Below are 9872 nucleotides of genomic sequence, written 5' to 3' on the forward strand. Positions count from 1 at the left end.
TAAAGTAAAATGTGCATGTATAAGCAAAATATTTTTATACTTCAGAATTTTACTTACAAATTATTAGTTTTATTTAGTATGTAATTAAATTAATTTATATTTATATTTAGAGAAAAAAATACATAGCTTCTGTGGGTTGAGCGAAATTATGAGAATAACGTAATTTCTTATACACATCTAACCTAACCTATCAGTATTATCTAAAAATTATGCAGCTAGATCTCTATTTTATAACATTTTTTTATACTGATTTAGTCCATATGTTATAAGACAAAGTAATGATTCTTCAGACTTCAATATAGATATATATTATTTAGTGTACTATTAGTATAACATTCATTTTAATGTGTAATGATTATTCTCTTTCGGAATAGTGTATAATCATATTAACATAGGCGTGCGCACGAGCGAACCGGACGAGCCCCGACTCGACGGGAATCTTTTTAAGGGCATAGTAAAATTTCAAATTTGTGTATATTTTATTAACTCTATCATTATATTCGTGGAGATCATGAAAATTGTATTTGTCGTAATAGTGAAATAAAATTAAAAATATTTGTGTACCACTACATAATTTTTATTGATTAATTTATCTGACTAAAACATTTTGCACAAAATATCAAAATACGTATCTAGTATGAGAAGTACTAAAGAGTCTATACTCTATACCTAGTATAGACAATGGCCTGTCGCCTATAGGAAATAAAAAACTTCATTTATCAATTATTACATAATTACACATTTATATATTACATACTAAGTTTATATGTTTTTATGTAGGTATAGTTACATATACAAATATGCATTAGATAGGTATGTATTAATATAATATGTATTTTATTTTTAACTTCAAAAATATACAAGTACCTACCTATACGTCTAGTACCTACGCATTAATGTGTGTGCATGTACAACTTGATTCTATTTGTATAGGTATATAAATGTTATGTACAGTTTTAAATTTAATATTAGAATATATGTAAATGTGTTAAAAACAATTAGCGGCACTATCTAAGTATTGGGGCACTAATTTTTTCAAACTCAACCGGAAATTAAAGTCTGCGCACGTCTATGCATCAATATAATACTTAAGCTTAATTATAATAGATAATAAGTAAATTATTAATTTATGTTAAATCTGTATACCCTTTCAAAATTCACATCACAAAGAGTTTTTGAATCATCCATTGTTGTTGGGTTTGTAGAAAATTTAAAATATATTTTTTCTTTTGGAAAAGATAACTTTGTTAAGACATCTCTCAATATTTCCTAGAAAAATAGAAAAAATTATAAAATTAAAAAAAATACTCTTGATTGATAATAATTTTTCAATACCAATGTATGATTTGTATTTGATCCATTCATTGGAGTGGTTCCAGTATTTCTTAAGTCAGGAGAGCATGTATTAAAGTACTCTAGAGTAACAGCATAAAAATCTACTGCATGATCTATTACTTTGATATCCAACCCTTTAAAAAATATTGAAAACAAAATAATTATTCTATTATTTTCTAAGCAGACATAAAACTAATGTTTTATTTTTATTTTTTAGTAGTATTATACAATGTAAGCTTTGTGTTTATCATAAACCATTAAATGGATATTAAAAAAATCGATTTACAATTTACCATTGTTATCAATCGTACAAGAAATTTATAAGCGATGTTTACAATAGCATAGTCGTAGTATGTATTTTAAATGTTTGCCTAAATATTTTTCAACATAAAATAAAAAAGGAGAAACCTTTTATATTTTGTACAGGCGTACAGCAGTTGTTGAGTGATCCTTAACCACTATTGAGGAGTATGGAACTGTAATGTATGTGTTTAATTTAGATTCAATAATGATGTACATTTTAACATATATGACAAATGATTCTCAGTAAAGACTCAGTCTGTCAGCTTAAATTAAAATCGTCTATAAGTATATTGTATATGTAACTTAAAATCTAACCTAACGTAATCTAAAATGTGATTTAAATCGAAAATAAATTGTTTGAAATTAGACTAAGCATTGTGAAAACTTCATTAAGTATATTTCATAAAAAAAAATTAAGTTAAAAATCAAATAATGTACCTATAATGAAAAAAAAAATTTTTTAAAAATATAATTTAATTTTTGAATCATAAAAATATTCCATACGAATAACAATATAGAGTACAATTTGTATATACATTCAAGTCGTTTAAAATATTTCTCTTATTATTATAAATAATATAAACACACTCACATTTAAACTTTGGATTTTTATACTGATCAATTAAAATAATTCCAAATATATCGAGGCCAATTATCAGTTCTGGAAAAGTGTTTTTCAGCACTTCGAGATATGTTTTAAGATTTTCAGAATATCCCGGAAATTCTGAGGAAGTACTCTATCAAAAAATAAATTATAATAAACTTTTAATAAATAGTTGTATAACATTATGTTAAATAAGAAAAGTGGTTTACATTTGATCATGAAACTATACATTTCATATTTAGAATATAAAAAAAAATCAATCATATTAAACATTCGGGAAAAGTTAATTTACTAAATAGATGGATATTTATTTATGTATATTACAATTTTTATTGTATAATAAAAAAAATTGTATTGTTGTATCTGTTCCAGTTATAATGTATGTAGACTTGGGTAATACCTATTCCGAATACTTTTCGAATATTTTTTTTTTGGATGTATTCAATACACTATTTTAAATGATTTTTATAAATATTATTAATACAGTATTTGAAATACTTTTTTACCGTCCAATCACACTAAATCATAATTTCATTACTTCTTCTGTCATATAAATTGCTTTTGTACTTATATATAATGTAACCATATAAGCACCTATAATTGTATTACTTTTTATAATAATATTAACTATATTATAATTTATAATAAATAGTTTTTTTTGTGAGTTTAATGTTCCTTTATTAGGTTTTAGTAAAAAAGTTACCCATTTTATTATTTAAATGAATCACATATAATATTATAATTTGAATATAATTTATAACGAATAGATTGGACAATTTTCACTTATAAACACTGAATTGAAAAAAAAAATATTTTTGTTATTAAAATCTAAATCTACTAAAAAACATACATGTATATATGTATACACATGCATTATGTATGTATTATATATGTTACTGTGAATGTCCACGATTGGTGAATGCTGACAGTCACCAGTTAATGTCGTCATACACAAAGTGACAAAATCATTGGTGAATGCTGGCATATTGATCAAATTTGTACTGTTTGTAAACATTCAATAGTGAAAATAGACATTTGCATAACGATATTGGTGAACGTTAGTATTGCCGATAATATCGTATAAACTTAAGGATAACGGAAAAGTATTAAACATGTTAAACATTCTACCTAGTACCTCTACAGTACAAAGTATTGTATAATTTGATAATTTCAATAAAATGTTTTATTATTAAGACAACAATACTCTTTATAATATCTAGTTAACCACCATGCTATGTTGCCTCATTAACATTTATAGTATGACATATTTTCATTCAGCGTAAATATATTTTATTGTAGACAATTGATTTGCGCAATAACCAACATATTTTTTTAAATTCAAAATATAATATACGAAATATTTTAAAATAAATTTAATAATTTAGTATCTAAAATAAGATTTGTTTTTCTATCGAATGAAAAATATAAACTTGGCAGGCAAAGGTATACGACATATCGACATGTAATTGTAAAACAATGTGTAGCACAAAAAAGTGTGGCTGTAGACATTTTACCCAGCATGCCATTACCCCCGCCTCTGTATTGACAAGATGGGGAATGTGGTTGGAGGTCGAATTTTTCATATCTAATCATTTTGATGGTTTAAGAAAAGTGTTAGAAAAACACGAAAATGATTCAGCAATAAGTATAAAAAATGTACAGATTTATTTTTCCAGGTTTCAGTACAAAATAAATTTTTGAATCACATTTTTTTCATTTTTGTTCAAACGATAAAAAACTTAAAAAAATCAAATTTACCATTAATTGAGTCGGTTGAAATGATACAAAATATTATTTCAAGTATGCAAAGTATACCTGGCATTAAAAGTTTTGAAGTAAAAAATGAAATGCTACAACTTCAGCAAAAAAATAAAGGATTTAAATTAATGATACAAATTGTAAAAGTTTTAATCGGGGACAACAGCGTGACATTTCCTCAAGATTTATCTCCTAGTATGGCCACAGGCCTGAAAAATGCTCCAATATAACGACTGTTGATGTTGAGAGATCATTCAGCATATACAAGACAATAATCACGGACCGCCGTACTAACTTTACTTCGGAAAATGTGTAAAAATTATTGTACATTCCTTTAAAACATTGTATGATATATCTTTTTTTTTTTGGTTATTATATTGTATAATGTAACATAAGATAATATAATTATATAAATAATGATAAATTATAAATTCATAATCATAATCAATTATCGTATTACATTTTTTTTTTTTTTACTGTTTAGTTAGTATTATCAATATTTTGAGAATATTAAGAATATTTTTGGAAATATTTCATCAATTTTAGTTGCATATAAACATCATATTTCAAACGTTTTAACAGAATATAAATCCGGAATCTATATATATTTTATACACGAGTAATCATTAAACTATGACAGTTTGATTACTATTTTATTATTTATAGTCATTATAATATTAATAATGAACGATGTTTTCAAAACACAATAGGGCTTTATTGATATGATAAATTATTAATACATTATGATAAAAAAAAAGTATTTAATATTTCTGAATAAAATAATTTAAAATGCTTTTTTAATAATAAGTAAAATAATAAATAGATTTCAATAGTTTGATTTATACATTTATTATAATATTATATAATTAATTTTATTCATTATGTGAATGTTCTGCAATAATTGTAATTTTAACCTTGATTATCTAACCAAAGTTATTCAAATTTCAAAATTAATTAATAATACAATTAGATATATTTATCGGCTTTAATAATCTAGACAATTATAAGCTTTTATTAATTTAACAGTTAAAAATAATCAGGTACTTACATCAAAATGTAAGCCGAAGAGTATAACACCAGCAATCTTTGGATGTTCATTCAAAAAAGCCTTTAATCCTTTCATTTCATCTTTCGAGTTTGCTCCTCCGTTAGATGATTCACAAGCAAGTAATGTAGACCATTCTGCTTGAGTACCGTGACCGTAATATACAATTACACGCTTACCACTTTTCAACAATTTATCTAAAGTTTCTATATAAATTAAAAAAAAACATTTAAATTCATACATAATTTATTAAAATCTTTTAATTATTACTAGTTTTATTTTTATATGAGTCATGATTAACTTAACAGGTATGATAACATTTATGCGATATTCGACCATGAAGTAACTATCGTATAATTCTGTGAAATATCATACCTATACTTATATTGTATTTACTGATAAATCAGACATGGCGTGATTTATGTATGCAGTTTCATCATATCACAGAATATTATCCATGATACGAATATTACTATTTCACAATCGACCGACTTAAGTTATAAATGCAGTCTACGGGTCCTCTATTTGCGTTGTTATATGGGATACCGTGAATTATGTAATGTAAAAATAATTACCCTTGAATTAAATCTAATTTTCCTTATGTCAAAATTCGCTCCGAATCGTTTAAATTTAAATATAAAATATTTGACTGTTCTTAAAACACATTTTTGAAATGGGAGTTATAAAATATTATTATGAAGTTAAATTTCCATATTTAGATATTCTAAGAAAATGTTGGGATGTGTAGGAGAAGAGTGTTTAATCTTCAACTACAAAAAAATTAGTTAAATCGCCATTAATTTATTTTACAGTGTTAACTGTAGTTAAATTTTCAGAACAATTTTTTTTTTGAATCAATGTTAACTATAAACTTTTAAGTTATTTTACTATATTATTTTATTTCATCGCATCTAATTTCAAAATTTTTGTGTTTGTCATCACGTTTTGGAGTAGTAATATAATGCTTCGATTTTTGACTTCAGCCTCTCTTTGAAAAGGATAATTCATCTAGTTGATACATTGGGGGGTCAAAAGTAAAAAATGTCCAGTAGTTTTCAAAAGCATCGGGAAAAACCCTGAAAAAATAAAGGAAAAACGGGAATTTTTACGCATAATCGCTTTTTAACAAAATCAAATTTTTGATTTGCTGTAACTCAAATACGAATCATTTTCACTAAATGTTTATATTAGCGTTATCTATTTTCGATTACATTTTCAAAGTATTTTGACCTTTTTTTAAGCTACTTAAAGACAATTGAAATTTTCGACTTTTCTAAGTTTTTTTTTTTTGAAATGCCGATAAAAAAAAATTGGCTTTCCAAAAAATCTTTAAAATTTAATACAAGGTTTATTATAAGTTGTATTTAACGTAGTAAAAAAAATCAGAAATCGTTAGTCACAATTTTTGTTTATAAGCATTTGAATTTCAAATATTTATAAAATATATCAAAATCGCGAAAATTTGCAAGGAATTTTGAAGTTGAAAATTCATAAAATTTTTGTGATTTGTACCTAAGGTTAAAAAATCCAATACAAGGTTATCCATAAGTTTTCCTTCAAGTAACTGTAAAAAAAAATTCCATCATTAATATAGAAAAAATTTTATGAGCGTATGAAATTTAGTTTTTTACGAAATCGCGTAAAATAACGATATATTATAATTTAAATATATGGGTAATACTATAATATATACTACTAATTATCATTGACTGACAAACCATCTCCGTTCAGAATCGTTTTCCATATACAATGATATTAGTCGTTGCATTCAAATTTAACACATCCATTATAATGACCTACTCTTTATCTTTACTATACAGCAGAGCGATACCCACTTGCCTAATTTTTTTTTATTATTGTGAATTCTTATATTATTGTGTTTCATTCTAGACTACATAATCAGATTTATTATAGCGTCGCATTTGTTGTCTATCCCATGAATATTTAGAAAAAGGCAATAAATAACTATATGAAAAACTAGATCATACACTGATATTGAATAAAATAAGCGTAACACGCATATACATATAATATATTTTTAGTTTATTGACAACCTCTTTTTTTAGTCGATCGCGACAACCTAGAGAAACTCGGAGGTCGATAGCAAGTCTATTTAAGTTGGCCACCCCTGGTCTATACTATACATAGTATACATTGTTCTTTTTTCTTATAATAAATTCCAAAAGTAAAGTTTAATAATTGCTTATATATTTTATTTTAAATATTTTTATTTTCGTAATAATATCATATTATGTTTATATTAATTTTAATAACAGTGTAATATTACTAAAATTGTCGCTCGCTACGTGGTCAAAAATATGGTATCTTAAATCTACAGTAACCGCACTGTAAATAATGGACGTACACTCCTCTGGAGTGTCTGTTATCAAGACTTCCGAAAGACCACAATCAGCTTCACTGCGAAAACCATAAAAACAACACGACGACACTCCAGGGCCTGAAAACCAAACAAAAACTCATAGGAATATAATTTTACAATTTTTACGTATACAACAAGTTCAACTTATAATCAATAAATAAAATATGATCAAGGAAGATCCCAAGGCGGGGGTCGATCCCCCCTATCGCCTACATGTCAAATTTCTCCGCGACTTTTGTTTTAGGTAGTTTTAACGTATTTCTACTTTCACTAAAACGAGCTGTTTAGATTTTAGATTGAAAGAAATTTGCTTCGTTTTAAAACTCATTGGTAAGTTCTTCAGATTTACACAACAAATTACCAACAAAGTCAACTTAAGACTGCTCAATAGAGCATTTGATTTTAATAAATATTATAACCTTATATATAGAATTAGAAGGATAAGGATAAGATAAGGCTACAATAAAACACCTTAGCTGTAATAAAGATTAAATGATTACATATGTGTAATAAAATTAAAATAAAAAATGATACTTTTCATGTAAATCAACAAAACTATAATGTAGACTACATTATGTAGTTCTAAAAATTTGTTCGAGTTTCGTGTTAAGAGTACGCCATAGCCACATGTGTTGTCTCTGTCTTACTAACATACATCATAACAAATTTTCTCTCAGCAGAATACATTTTATGTTGTTAACTTTAATATTAAGTAAATTTACTTATTATTAAATTTAAAGGTACGAATATTCTACATGGACAATTGCATATGATTTTATTGATATTATCATTTTAAGTTTTGAATATTTTAAAGTTGTAATATTTTACATAGCTGTAATTCCTATAACTCACTTTATAATAATAATAATTAAAAGCATATATAATTTTTTAGATAATATTCTTACCTTTAAATTTGATTATAGGTAAATTTACTTTAATATTAAAGCTAACATCACAAAATGTATTCTGCTGAACGAACATTTGTTATGATGTACGTTAGTAAGACAGAGACAACACATGCGTGTATCTTACCAAAAAACTTGTGTACACCAAGGAAATAAAAAACCTACCTTAAGTTATAGGCCTTTCTCGTGACCGAAAAACCGGTACGTGATATTCAATAATTCGTGTTAACAAGGGAGTACTGGTGGAAAATTTACCTATACATTTTTAAATATAAATAATAGTTAAAAATATCAAATTTAAAGTTATTTTATTGGTTACATATTAAAAATAGTAATAATATAAAATACATATTGTTTTTATTTGATCTTAATTCTTAAATCAAAAATATTCAATTTCAATAGCTTAGTCTTAAAATATGTACATAAAGTTCCTCATATGTATTATACACTGAAAAAAAATTTAAAAAAAAATATGAATAACATTTTAAGTTTAAATTTAGAAAAAGTTAGATATTTCAATACAAAATAACGATTGAAGTTATTATGAGGTTAATCAATAATATTCTCCGTGAAGTTTTAAGAATGTTGTACTTATATTATTATAACTATGCGTAATCGTAAGCTATATTGTCTATTTATTTTATACTACGAATATATTCAAGTCGATTTACGATAAATCAATCAATTCTATTATGATAACTAATATTCGTGTAGGTTATGTTTCCAGAAAAAATTAAATACAATTCAATACAATCACTTATAATATAATATAAAATATCCAAATCATCATTTTTGCTCAGTACGTTTTTCTTATACTATGACATTATTTAATTGAATTCAATTTTTTACACATTAATTACAGTGAGCCACTCGTAATCTACTGTGCGGTAAAATTCCATCTTTTCTAAAAGTCGATATCTAAACTGCGGCAATTTATTTTATATACATAATATATATATATATATATATAGGTACTGTGTGCATATTATCTTTACGATACCTTAAAAAAGTGTAATTTTGCTGTAGTTTACCATCTCCCCAGAAGATCAGTACTTACTTTTAATTTTCTTTAAAAAAGAAAAATATCTATTTAAAAAAAAAACTCACCATTTGAATCCTGAGATTGCGTACGTTCTGCTAAGATAAAAATACTACTAATAAAATATAATAAATTATTATAGCACATTATTATTAATTTTGTATAATATATTGATTTAAAGCAAAGTGTACGAGATTATCATTTTTTTTTTTTTTTTATTAAAGTTAACCTTTTAACACATTTTTATAGTAAACTATTTATTTTATTTATTCTGACAACAATATGTTTTTAATTAATTATTTCTAAATTGTATTACATAAATTGTTTAATTAAAACTATTTGCTAAACAAATATCAAGGAATGTGCTACAATTGTACACGTAAATAAATAATGTATAACATAAATTTTTTTTTAAATTTAAAATAGACACTAATAAACAGTATTAAAACTGTATGACTAGTAAGTAATAAAAAATGAATAGAGTATTTTTGACTTAAAAACAG

Source organism: Rhopalosiphum maidis, chromosome 1 (assembly GCF_003676215.2).
Source record: "Rhopalosiphum maidis isolate BTI-1 chromosome 1, ASM367621v3, whole genome shotgun sequence".
Taxonomy (NCBI): Eukaryota; Metazoa; Arthropoda; class Insecta; order Hemiptera; family Aphididae; genus Rhopalosiphum; species Rhopalosiphum maidis.